At 43.2% G+C, this 12,840-nt stretch overlaps 1 protein-coding gene across 2 annotated transcripts in view; it reads left to right on the top strand.

The window, feature by feature from the left end:
- The first annotated feature begins 7,525 nt into the window (after positions 1–7,525).
- The window catches only part of ZNF30 (zinc finger protein 30), a 28,641-nt gene continuing 23,326 nt past the window's right edge, over positions 7,526–12,840 (top strand). For both annotated transcript variants that reach the window (XM_066348361.1, XM_066348362.1), the window contains exon 1: positions 7,526–7,703. The gene's annotated coding sequence lies outside the window, so the exon portion shown is untranslated. The remainder of the gene's footprint in view (positions 7,704–12,840) is intronic.

Below are 12,840 nucleotides of genomic sequence, written 5' to 3'. Positions count from 1 at the left end.
TAACTTGGGTGGTGTGTCACTTCGAGAAAAAAACCATAATTTTGTGATATTTATAGTTTAAATAACAAAAATGTATAATTGTAATATATAACTGTATTTAATAAACCAAAAACTAATTATTTAACTTACCTGCTTAGTACTTCTTTGTTCATCTGTCACTTGGTTTCTTTTGTTGGTCTTGATATTATTTAACTTGTGTGGGGTGCCGTGAACTAAGATAAATGAGGGGGAGGGGGAATTCTTTAACCTGCCTATTAGTGACTTTTTTGTTGCTGAGGCAGGGGCAGGTGCTGCCCTGGTTCCTGAGAATAAGACGGGAAGTAGTATGTCAGCTCATGTCACAAACTTGGAAACATGTCAACTATACTCTCTGATTTTGCCTCAGGGCAATAAGTTCAAATATTCCCAAGGGTTGAGTCATGTGAACTAAAAGAATACATCTCTTGGAAACTTGGTCTATCTTTAGTTTATGAAACCTCTTGCATGTGCTGTCTTAGAAGATAACAATAATGTGTCAAATGGTACAAAATGGTGCACATATGTAAAAATTTTAAACATTACCTGTAAAGCTGCTCGCTTGGGCAACAGTCATATTTTATACTTTGACAAATATCTCCAGTGAGGCTGCAAAAAGTTCTCTCTGACTGCATCCTGCTGGCTGCATCCCCCTTTCTTAAAGAGCTCCTAGGATAGAATTTTTCCAACAGGACTAAAATTTTTCCTGTCTAATCAGAGCTCATTTGCATTTTTGCCAATCAATTAGAACAGTTCCATTTCAACCAATAAGGACAGTGCTATTTGAACCAATCAAACTATGAGGATTTGGGCTCCTCATATGCATAGAAATGGACCAACCAGAGACTGGGGAAGCACTCTTCTCTGTATGAGCCAGCTCTTCACCTCTGCTTCAATGACTCCATCAAAGAGTGCATTACCCTGGCCAGAGCTGTAATACCTAAGCCACCTCTCCTTGCCTGGGCTGCTTTAAACTAAACTGTTTCATGCCTATACTATCTCACAGCTAAGCTAATTCAAATTGAACTGTTTTCACTGAATAAAGTCTCCCTCTTCACTACACTCCAAATTGGGGATTCCTGTTGGCATTAAATTGGCAGCAACAACCTTTGGTTGACAAGACTGAGCAGGGTAGGACAATGATGAGTATGAAACCTACACTCATACTTTGTACACAAGCAATGGTGCCCCATTGACACCTTCTTCGTGTCCCAGTAGAGCCCGAGCTTTACGTTGATCAGGTGTCCCGATTCAACTTCCCTGCACAGTGGGACACTCCTGCTTATCAGCAGGGCTGGCAGCCTCTTTGAGACTACTTTTGAAGTGGCTATGAGGATTCTATTTATCAGTGCCGAGGCCAACTTCCACCAGAAGAAAGACATGACCTACACACAAGTTAATTGCAAAAATCACACAGGCAGTTTATTATTCACAAATCCTTTTGGTGTGCCTGGGTACAGCTTAAGGAGGCCCTGTCAGCATGCTCCTCCCAGCTGTCCTTGGTCAGAGCAGCATGGAGACAGTCCATGTTCAACATTGGAGTCTGGGCAACTACCACAGCAGGGAGGTCCTTAGTTTAGTACCTTTTCTGGCCAACGCCTTCTAACAGGTGTCAGTCTACACCCCACTAGTGGGCATTCCAGCTTTCATGGTGGGTGGTAGCAGAGCAACCAAAGTATAAATAAAAAGATAGATTTAACTATAGTAAGTTGTTTTATAAGGATTTATTCTGCCAAACTTAGCGAAAATCCAACATAAACTACTTGGTAAGTAATTATTATTATATGCTTTAACTTGCTGTAACTCTGCTTTATAAATTTTATAAAGTAAAGTTACTTTCCTACTTTATAAATCACCATTACTGTGGAACTGGTGGGCGGTTAGAAAATTTTACTACTAACAGAGATACAAAAGTGAGCAGTAGGTATAAAAAGGTTGACTATCCCTGGTCTACAGGATTATCACCTCAAACCACCTTTTTGGGAGTTCCTCGCAGGGAGCCCTTTTTATGTTTCTCTATTGAAATGTTATATTAAGCCACTTTTAAGACGTTCCTAGGGAAGCCTCCTGTCTACATTAACGCACAGAGTAATGACATCAAGCCACTTCTTATCTATATGTAACTTCACACACACACTGAGCCATGCACGAAAAGCAGAGTCTATTTATCATATCTGTACACATTATATTAATTCCTATCCAGATGGCATAACTTTATTTAATTTCCTTAATTGCTTTTAATATTATATCCTAGTTATTTCCATATATCTTCCATACTTTTCCATATTTCTATATATTTAATCACCACAACATTATAGTACTGCAACACTTTGTCTCCAATTGTTGGATGGGACAAGTGCCCTCTGAGGTCTCCACACTAGCCCTCCTTCTCCATAGTCCCCAGAGGTGGTGCCCTGGCCCTTGTGCATGTGTTACTCAGGTGACACTGAGTGTGCATTTACTTATGCACATTTTTCTCAGGGTTACAATAAGACTCAGCCTTTGGGGAGGTCACACCCCATCTGGAGCAGAACAGAATGGGTTTTTTACTCCATTTTCCACCTCTGGCTCATTCTGCCTACACGGTCGCTCAGCCACTCAAGCTCCCCACTTTCTTGGTGGAAGTACACCAAATATTACCAGGATTAGCAGTGTCTGTACCTCTTCCCTTCTCCCTGATCTTGTCAAAAACAAATTTGGACTGAAGTTTAAGGAGAAAATATTCAAAAAGACTTGCAATAAAGAGAACTCTGGTCTCAGAAAACTGCAAGCCTTTCAAAATTAAGGGGGGAAAGGGGTGCTTAAGCTCCTCTAACTAAATCAGTAACCAAAGAAGAACAATGGCCTCACTGAGTAACATTCCTTACTAAGGCAAACCGTGGGGGCTAGTCGAGTATCTGACTGACAAAGTTTCAATACTAAAGGTCAGTGATTACTGAAATAATGCCCTTTCTTTCTATAGCATGATAAAAGATGCACCTCAAGAGTTTCAAAGTAATTTGATTGTTTCTAGATTGAGGTCTCCCTGACACCAAATGATTTTCAGCAGCAACTCAACCTTATCTTTTTAATGCAACCTGTCCATTAAAAAGTGGTCCATGTTAACCACTAAAGTGTATGCAATCTAATTATAACTTCTAATGTACCAAATATACCGTTGCTTACTTTTCTGCTTATTTAAGTGCCTCTCACTTCCCCAAAGTTAGAGCGCTGCCCCAAGGCTTCTTGAATGTCTGCTCTTGGACTAGTCCTCCGTAAGGCCCGAGTAAAACTCATCTTAAATTTACAGAGATTCAGTGTTTCTTTTAATTGAAAATATCAAACACCAAAAGGTTTTTTGTTTTTTAAGGGGAAGTTGAGCAACCAAGGAGAAGTATTCATCAACAGCAGTTTGATAGGCTTACCAAATCCCTCGATAAACTGATGGAGATAAGGGGGGGGGTCTGTATTTATGTACTTGCTCAAGGCTTGGGGTCAAACTAAAGTTCAAGGGCAAGTGAGAGGAGAGAAGCCTAATTAAATTTAGTCCAAACAAAGAAGGTAAAAATTGGGCGTTGAAAAAAACCCCACAACCCCAAAATGGCATCACTTGTGCTAAAAGCCCATGTTACCAAACCTGAATTTAATACCTGACCTAATTGCTGTTTCAACCTCTCCCAGAAATATCATCTTAATCAACCAGTTTGCAATTTTCTGCTCAACACCAATGAAGTAATCTGTCAAGTGGGCCTTCTTCGTCCCTGTAAGGTGGGTGGCCGTGGACATGCATGTTCCGATTGGATTCAGGCAGACAGTAAAGGAACTGTGGAGCTGGAAAATGGTGGGTGTTGGGCAGATAAAATATATTTATATTATGCTCACTTTGTTAAAGATTGTGCTGCCCACGTGGAAGCCTGTCGCCCAGGTGATAATATTAGTTGCCCTTCTTGCTTGGGATGGGCGTGATTATGTTAATATGTGTCGCCAAAAGGTTTTAAAAGGAAGAAAGATCACGTTGTTCTGGGGGAAGAGTGATTTCGTTCTAGGAGGAGCCCATGCTGTAGGAGAGCAGAGAAAGGCCACGTGGAGAAAAGGAGAAGCAGCCAAGATGATGGAGTGCTGAAGGAGAAGCCAGTTTGTGCAGAGTTTATGCAGAGACAAGGAGATGGGGAATAGAGGTGAATAAGGCTGGTGAGTTACAAACCTTTGATCCTAGGAAAACTTGGATAAGTTAGTGGCTTTGGGAGCCCTGAATGGAAAGGGAAGTGTTTTCCCACTGTGTGCATTTCTTGCCTGCTGGGTACAAGCTAGGATTAAAGCTAATGGCCCACCAGTTCTTGGCTCCATTGTTTCATTACCGTCTGTCCGAATCAATTGCGAACCTGCATGGGCCTGGCAGCTGTGATGGTGGCCGTGGCTACTGGCTTTACAGTGAGCCATTCTATTTATTAGAGTCTCCCAATGGTGGACGAGCAAGCAGACAGGGAAACCGCTTCTCTCTTAGTGCTGATGAGCAGAAATGGATTAAGGTTGGTTGAGGCCTCGGGCACAGAAGAAAATATTGGGCCCCTTCAAAAAAAGAGAGAGACAGGGAAAATAAAAATACAGGTTAACTATATTTTTAAATAAATAAAAGTTTCTATTATTATCTTTTTTATTTATTTTTATTTTTCCCGAAGTTAGAAGCTGGGAGGCAGGCAGACAGACTCCCACATGCGCCCCACTGGGATCCACCTGGCATGCCTACCAGGGCGCAATGCTCTGCCCATCTGAGGTGTTGCTCCGTTGCGGCCAGAGCCATTCTAGCGCCTGAGGCAGAGGCCACAGAGCTGTCCTCAGCACCCAGGCCAACTTTGCTCCAATGGAGCCTTTGCTAAGGGAGGGGAAGAGAGACAGAGAGAAAGGAGAGGGGAAAGGGTGGAGAAGCAGATTGGTGCTTCTCCTGTGTGCCCTGTCTGGGAATTGAACCTGGGACTTCCACACACCAGGCCAATGCTCTACTGCTGAGCCAACCTGCCAGGGCATATTATGTACTATTAATGTTAAAATTGAACATATGAAACCAAACTTGGTGTCATTAGAAAAAAGTGTAAAGTTTGGGTTTTGCAGGACCCAGCAGAAGTTGGGACATGCCTCAGTCAGGCATTCCTTGTGAGGTGGGTTCAGGCCAAAACCGGAAAATTTTTGGGCTTAGCATTAAGGTTTCCCATGACTCTCAGGACAAATCAGAAAACCTGAGAAGGAACCACAGAGTACTCACTCACCCAAGATGACTGCCTGGTGTGAATGGGGGATCATTAATGGAAGCCAAGGTCCTGATACAGCTACCCTTTCAGCCCTCTCGTCTGGCTGAGGAGACCCAGTTGGGAGGAGGGGACCACTTAAGGAGTCTGAGCCCTCAGTGCTGGCCAGAATTTGGGGGTAAGCCTAGGACAGCTGCGCTGCCAATTGCTCCCTAAGCTGCAAGCTCAATGACTGGGGACAGCCACCAGCAGAGCCCCACTCCTTTTTGGGTCTCCCGGGTTTCAGCACCAAATGTTAGGTTTGCCAAGAGAAATCACACAAGGCCAAAGGAGGTAAAACAACGGACTTTATTAGCACAGATGCCCCTGTACCCCTATCAATCCTGCTCTTTCCTATACAACCCTTTGCACCTGCCATGTGGCAGAGGATATCCACGTAACTTTGCTGCCGCCTAAGATGTGTCTCATATGCAAGTTCCCTTAATAAATTCTTGATGTAATGCTGAAGTTGTCAGTTTACTTCTTTGGACTCTTGGCCCAGGAGATTTTCCCAACACTACTCTTTACCACTCTATCTCCAGGACTAAAGCATGCTGGGCCCACAGTAGGTGCTCAATAAGTGGTTAAAGAATACATGAATTCACAAGTTTCTATTGCCTCTGTGATTTAACACTATTCTCCCTGAGAAAAAGTTTAATTTATAATTACATCCAATGTGCTTCAGATTTTTTAAAAATGATGGGCATTTCAGATATGAATAGTCTCTATGGTGAACTTATAGTTGCAAAGTATCTGGTCAAAAACCAACCATTTACCCAATAAAGCCTATAGATACAAAGCAGAGGGACATTTTTGGAGCACTGGAAACTGTAATTCCTATAAGGCTAAACAACTGCTTTTGCTAGTAAGTAAAATCCTAGGTATTCCATATGCAAATATATACTTTGTGGAGAGAATATTTAGTTTGATGTCATAACATTGGGCTGACACCAGGGAACAGTGTAATGTGGGCTTGATATAAAAACAGATCTGAAAGTCAAAGTGAATTTTATGTTTGACTATATTCAATTTTACCACTAGTAAAAGAAAAGAAGAATGTGACTGTGGGTCAGTGGATAGAGACATCCCAGTGTGCAGAGGTTGTGAGTTTGACTCCTGGCCAGGGAACATACCAGAAGCAATCAATGTATGCACAACTAAATGAAACAACTAAGTGGAACGAGTTGATACTTTTCTCTCTTTCCCTCTCCCTCCTCTCTTTTTCTTTCTCAAATCAATGGAAAATTTTTTTTGAAGAATGCCCATAAAGACAGGTAGTTCAGAGAGGTATTATTGGAAAAGAAAACAGGAGTAAAAATATCCCAATGTATGGTGAAACAAAAAAAGACATTTATTTTAAATATAGATAATATATGTTTAATTATTCCTATTGTGTTTACATTCTCCTTTTAAAAGTTCCTACATTTATGTTATCTTACACCCACTAATATGGCATACAAAATTTAGTTACCTAATAAAAAGCTAAACTGCTGTATCAGCCTGACCTGTGGTAGTGCAGTGGATAAAGTGTCAACCTGGAAATGCTGAGGTCGCCAGTTTGAATCCCTGGGCTTGCCTGGTCAAGGCACATATGGGAGTTGATGCTTCCTGCTCCTCCCCCCTTCTCTCTCTCTCTCTCTCTCTCTCTCTCTCTCTCCCCTTTCTAAAAAAAACAAAAAACAGAAAAAACCTGCTGTATCAGAGGATAGAAACAGTTTTCTCACATGAGTTTGCCTATTTTACTGTTAGTCCTACAGATACCCCATTTAATAACATTTCTGTAACCAAAAAGTAAACAATACAGAAAGAACAATAATTACAAACATCTATTTCTCATACTTTAATGTTAAAGTAATATCATATTTTAGTATACAATGTTTCTTTGTGTTTTTGTGGGTGTTGGGGGGGCGTTTGTTTTTTCGTCTGGTATATCAGCGCCCTGGGTTGGCTTTCTACTTCCGGCCTCAGGTGTCTGGCGATCTGGAACTCCTGAGTCCTCTGGGCTTTGCATGGTCCGGGTAGTCCCTGTTCACCTTCTCTGGACCTCAACACTAATTCTTCAGATTCTCTCAAATCTAAAGCCAGCAGAGCCAGGTCAGGTTGTCAGCTCAGCGACAACCTCCACTTTGCACTCTTCACACCGAGATAGAATTGCGCTCCCAGGGCACCGCTGAGTGGGCGGTCCTTGTGGGCAGCGTAGTTCTTCGGTTTTGGCTCGATACTACATTTCCCACAGGCCACTGCGAGTGAGACGCTCCAGCTCTGCAGCACATTTCCCAAAGGCCATCGGGCAATCTCGATCTCTGCCTTCCTAATCCCCTGTTTCGTGGTTGATGGTGCGGCAGCCAGTTTTGGACATCTGTGAGGAAAAAAGTCAGCACCTCGCCTCAGAGGGAGGATTCTGCAGACTCATACTAGCCCCGCCAGGTAACTTGGGCTTCTGCGAAGGGAAACAGTTCGCGCAGGACGTGCGTGGAGGTGAGGGGCTCTGTAGACGCGGGCGGACCGGACCATGACCTGGATCCTGACCCGCAGTGAGCGGTGTGGTGGACCAGGCGCTGCAGGCGACGGTCTGCGCAGACCCCAGGCCTGTGCGGGCGTGCAGGGGAGGGACGGCAGCCATTCGGAGGGACTGACCATGAACGCGTGAAAGGGAGTGTGGCTGTGCTCGGGTGTGCCCCCGCCCCCCCACCATGAAGACTGGGGCGGGACCTCCCTGTGAACTTGGGTTCTCTAGCTGTCAGATGCCGGGCTGTAACTCGCATTCAAGGGTCCCGCTGCCCCTGCCTCCTTTCCCTTCACAAAACCCCTGGGTCTGTGTAAAGCCAGTAGCCACAGCCACCATCACAGCCTCCTGGTCCATGCAGATTCGCATTAGATTTGGACAGATGGTAATGAAACAATGGAGCCAAGAACTGGTGGGCCGTTAGCTTTAATCCTAGCTTGCACCTGGCCAGCAAGAAATACACACAGTGGGAAAACACTTCCCTTTCTATTCAGGGCTCCCAAAGCCACTGACTTATCCGAGTTTCCTAAAATCAAAGTGTCTACCTCACCAGCCTTATTCGCCTCTATTCCCCATCTCCTTCTCTCTGCTCAAACTCTGCACAAACTGGCTTCTCCTTCAGCACTCCGCCATCTTGGCTGCTTCTCCTCTCCTCCACGTGGCCTTTCTCTGCTCTCCTCCAGCACGGGCTCCTCTGCCCCATTTCATAGTGTAGAAATCGAAACCTTTAATCCAGTATACAAACAAGGAAGTCTCTGATACAAAGTCACTTATCTGAGGCATAATGGGATTTCTCATGAGAGTGCACCACCCCACATCATGCAACAGTCAAGGGTGTGGGGAAAAGCTTAGTTTTAAAACTAAGCCTTAAGCTATAAGGATCCTGCCTGCTTACAGCCTGTCCCCCACACCCAATGCAAACTATAAGTAAGCAAACATATACATCATATTTAAAAACTTATTTGACCAACAGCCTGCCCTAGGCAGATGGTCCCAGAGGGAGTTCAGTTGTCCAGCCCTTGAATGAGGTTTCCAACAGGGAGGCACAATAGTGATCTTGAGATGGAAATTTTAGAGCCCTTTTAGAAAAGCTCTTGAGAAAGTTGAATGTGCAAGCCTCCGGAGTAGAAATCCACCCTGGGAGGGTTCTCGGGTGTGAGGACTTATACATGCTTGAGAACCGCTGCAGTCCCACACGCTGACCTTAAAACCTGCCTGACTTTCATTTCCCTCCGTTATAAACGGTATAGATCAGGTGGGGCTTGCCTAGAGGGTGTTTTCCTAGTCATTCTAAACTCCAAACAAGGACCGTTGTCTCATGAGTCTCTTCAAATCTATTCTTCAATAGGAAGACCCAAAAGAAGAAGATATAATTGTTGTTACATATCTGAAAATTAAGATTTAGTGTGTAAGAGATTGTTGTTGTTTTTTTCATAAAAGTATTACTGTACATGAGTACATTTGCTCTCCATTGCCAGAAATACTCTACATAATAGTGACCTACTCTTGGTCTTCTTCCTAGTGAATGATGGGGTCCCCTTTCCTTTGGCCCCTCATTCTCTCTTCTTTTAGTTGTTCTCATTACCTTCTTTTTTATCCTCCTCTACACCAAGTCTTTTAAAAGCAGGCAGTCCTGTTTTTTTGTTTTTTTTCCATTGAATATCCTTACTTTGTGGTGTAATAGTCATGAATACTTCAGTTCACTCTTTTTAATTTTCATTTTTAAGTTATAGTCGACATACGGTATTATATTAGTTTCAGTTGTACAACATAGTGATTACACATTTACATAACTTATGAGGTCAATACCCTGATAAATCAAGTACCCATCTGAGACTATTGTCCCTGTGCTGTACTTTACATCCAGTGACTTTTTTTAATTTTTATTTTTCTGAAGCTGGAAACGGGGAGAGACAGTCAGACAGACTCCCGCATGCGCCCGACCGGGATCCACCCGGCATGCCCACCAGGGGCGAAGCTCTGCCCACCAGGGGGCGATGCTCTGCCCCTCCGGGGCATCGCTCTGCCGCGATCCAGAGCCATTCTAGCGCCTGGGGCAGAGGCCAAGGAGCCATCCCCAGCGCCCGGGCCATCTTTGCTCCAATGGAGCCTTGGCTGCGGGAGGGGAAGAGAGAGACAGAGAGGAAGGGGGGGGGGGGTGGAGAAGCAAATGGGCGCTTCTCCTATGTGCCCTGTCCAGGAATCGAACCCGGGTCCCCTGCACGCCAGACCGACGCTCTACCGCTGAGCCAACCAGCCAGGGCCCCAGTGACTTTTTTATAACTGGCAATTTGTACATCTTAATCCTCACCCTCTCTTTCACTCTCCCCCTCTTGCCCTTCCTCAGTCTTTCACCCTTCCCCATCTTTCACCCTCCCCCCATCTTTCACCCTCCCCCCACTTTTTACCCTCCCCCCATCTTTCACCCTTCCCCTATCTTCTTCCCATCTGGCAACCATCAGTTTGTTCTTTGTATCTATGCGTTTATTGCTATTTTGTTTGAGTGTAGGACTAGCTGGCTCTGTGTCTCTGCCTCTCCTAACAGTCTGGCTGTGATTTCTTCATTATGTTCTGAGTTATAGGAATTCTGTTCATATAATCTTAGAGTGGTTCGCAATGATGGTTGTTCTATAATTTAGTTGTAATTTTGATGTGGTCACGGGAGGAGGCAAGCACAGCATCTACCTACTTTGCCATCTTGACTGGAAGTCCCCCCATATCCTTTTAGTTAATATTTCTTACTACCAATTAGAAATCATTCAGTCTTCTATATACTTTCTAAGCATTGGGCTGATAGATTGTAGAAATGCAAGTCCTGATGTTTGCTCTACGGCTGTATTTTAGACTCTGGTTTGGTAGGGAGATAAATATTAATATTTGGTTGGCATCACATTCACATACTAGATAACTTACCTTCTCCCAAGGTGTCATTGTCAAAGCTGAGCAAGATAGGTATCAGTTTAATAATTTCAGTAAACAAATGAAGTCATTTGCCACGTGAAGCTTTTAAAGTGGGAATATGATTGTAGGTTTGAGTGTCTTGGCAGGTCTCTGTGTCAGTCATTTGTTTTTTTATTATTATCATTATTGTTATTTTGTGACATACAGAGAGAGGGACAGACAGAAAGGGAGAGAGATGAGAAGCATCAATTCTTCTTTGTGGCACCCTAGTTGTTCATTGATTGCTTTCTCATATGTGCCTTGACAGGGGTGGGGGGTGGGGGGCCACAGCAGACTGAGTGATCCCTTGCTCAAGCCAGTGACCTTGTGCTCAAGCTAGTGAGCCTTGCTCAAACCAGATGAGCCCACACTCAAGCTGGCAACCTCGGGGTTTCAAACCTGGATCCTCCACATCCCAGTTCAACGCTCTATCCACTGTGCCACTGCCTGGTCAGGCTGCTTTTTTAAATTATTTTTTAAAATTTTGTTTAATTTTAAATTTTTTTGTTTTATTTGTTAATCGGGTCTTGTTTGAGATTGACAGCAGAGACTGTTTCACACAGCTTTGGGCTGTAGTATGATGTCGAAGAGCACACGTTCTGAATCTTACAAATCTGGCTTTGAATCTTGGCTTTTACCAGTTACTAGGTGTTTGACAGTCTGCACGTTTTCATTTCTGTATCTCAAAAATGAGAATAATAGTAGTTATTACATCATAGGGATATAATAGAGATAAAGTAAGTGTATTATTATGTGTAAAGTTCTTTTACACTTTTTGAAACATAATGAAGGCTCAGGAAATATTAGTTGTTTATTTTTTAATGATCATATGGGTTATTTCTCTTCAGAATTCAATAGCAATAGAAATAAGCTCAACTTGTTAAAAATAGAAATTCCTTTTTTCTTTTATTAATTTTTTGTTTTTTCTATCTTTTTTTTTTTTTTTTTTTTTGCATTTTTCTGAAGCTGGAAACAGGGAGAGACAGTCAGACAGACTCCCGCATGCGCCCGACCGGGATCCACCCAGCACGCCCACCAGGGGCGACGCTCTGCCCACCAGGGGGCGATGCTCTGCCCATCCTGGGCGTCGCCATGTTGCGACCAGAGCCACTCTAGCACCTGGGGCAGAGGCAAAGGAGCCATCCCCAGCGCCCGGGCCATCTTTGCTCCAGTGGAGCCTTGGCTGCGGGAGGGGAAGAGAGAGACAGAGAGGAAGGCGCGGCGGAGGGGTGGAGAAGCAAATGGGCGCTTCTCCTGTGTGCCCTGGCCGGGAATCGAACCTGGGTCCTCCGCACGCTAGGCCGACGCTCTACCGCTGAGCCAACCGGCCAGGGCTGTTTTTTCTATCTTTAAAAATAGAAATTCTTAAACTGAAGACTTGGACTCTAGGGAATTTTAGGTGCCTACAAACCACTTATAATTGCATACACAATTATACTTATATTTGTGTATTTTTCTGGGGAGAAACATTATAGTTTTTTTCAATTAACAAAGAAGGTATACATAATAAAATATTTAAAACATTGACATGTAAGCAGAGACTTTTAATAGCTGGGGATGATCTTATACAAAATTAAGAGTTCAAAATTACATAATGGTTAAGTAAATCAGCCTACATTTATTATGCAACTAATAAAAATATGTTTATAAAGGATTAGTCATAAGGAAAATGCATGAAGTAGTTTTAAACTGTGCAGAATTATGGATAGTGGTATTTGAGAAAATCTGAAGTTATATATGATTCTTTCTTACTATCATAGGTTTTTGTAAGATATTTTCTCAGGACTGTATAGAAAATATTTTAATTAGTTACTTAGCGAAGGAGAAGAGGGATTTAGCCACATGTATTGAGCAGTCATTCTAGACCTGATTGTTCTCTCTATTCTGCATTCATACTCTCTCTTGGTCTGCAGTGGCCACCTGACCTATATTATGCCTTTCAGAGAAGAAGAGTCATGGTAGTGAATAAGTGTAATTATATTGATGAGATGCAACTAAGGGATAACCAAGAACTGGTTTTACCTGGTGGTCCTATTTGATCTTTATTGGAATGTATTTACCGTGGATAACTGTTTACTATTATAAAAGTCTTCATATTAAATTTCTGAAGGTGGAATT

Source organism: Saccopteryx leptura, chromosome 9 (assembly GCF_036850995.1).
Source record: "Saccopteryx leptura isolate mSacLep1 chromosome 9, mSacLep1_pri_phased_curated, whole genome shotgun sequence".
Classification (NCBI taxonomy): domain Eukaryota; kingdom Metazoa; phylum Chordata; class Mammalia; order Chiroptera; family Emballonuridae; genus Saccopteryx; species Saccopteryx leptura.
This window is presented reverse-complemented; position numbering and strand designations above follow the sequence as displayed.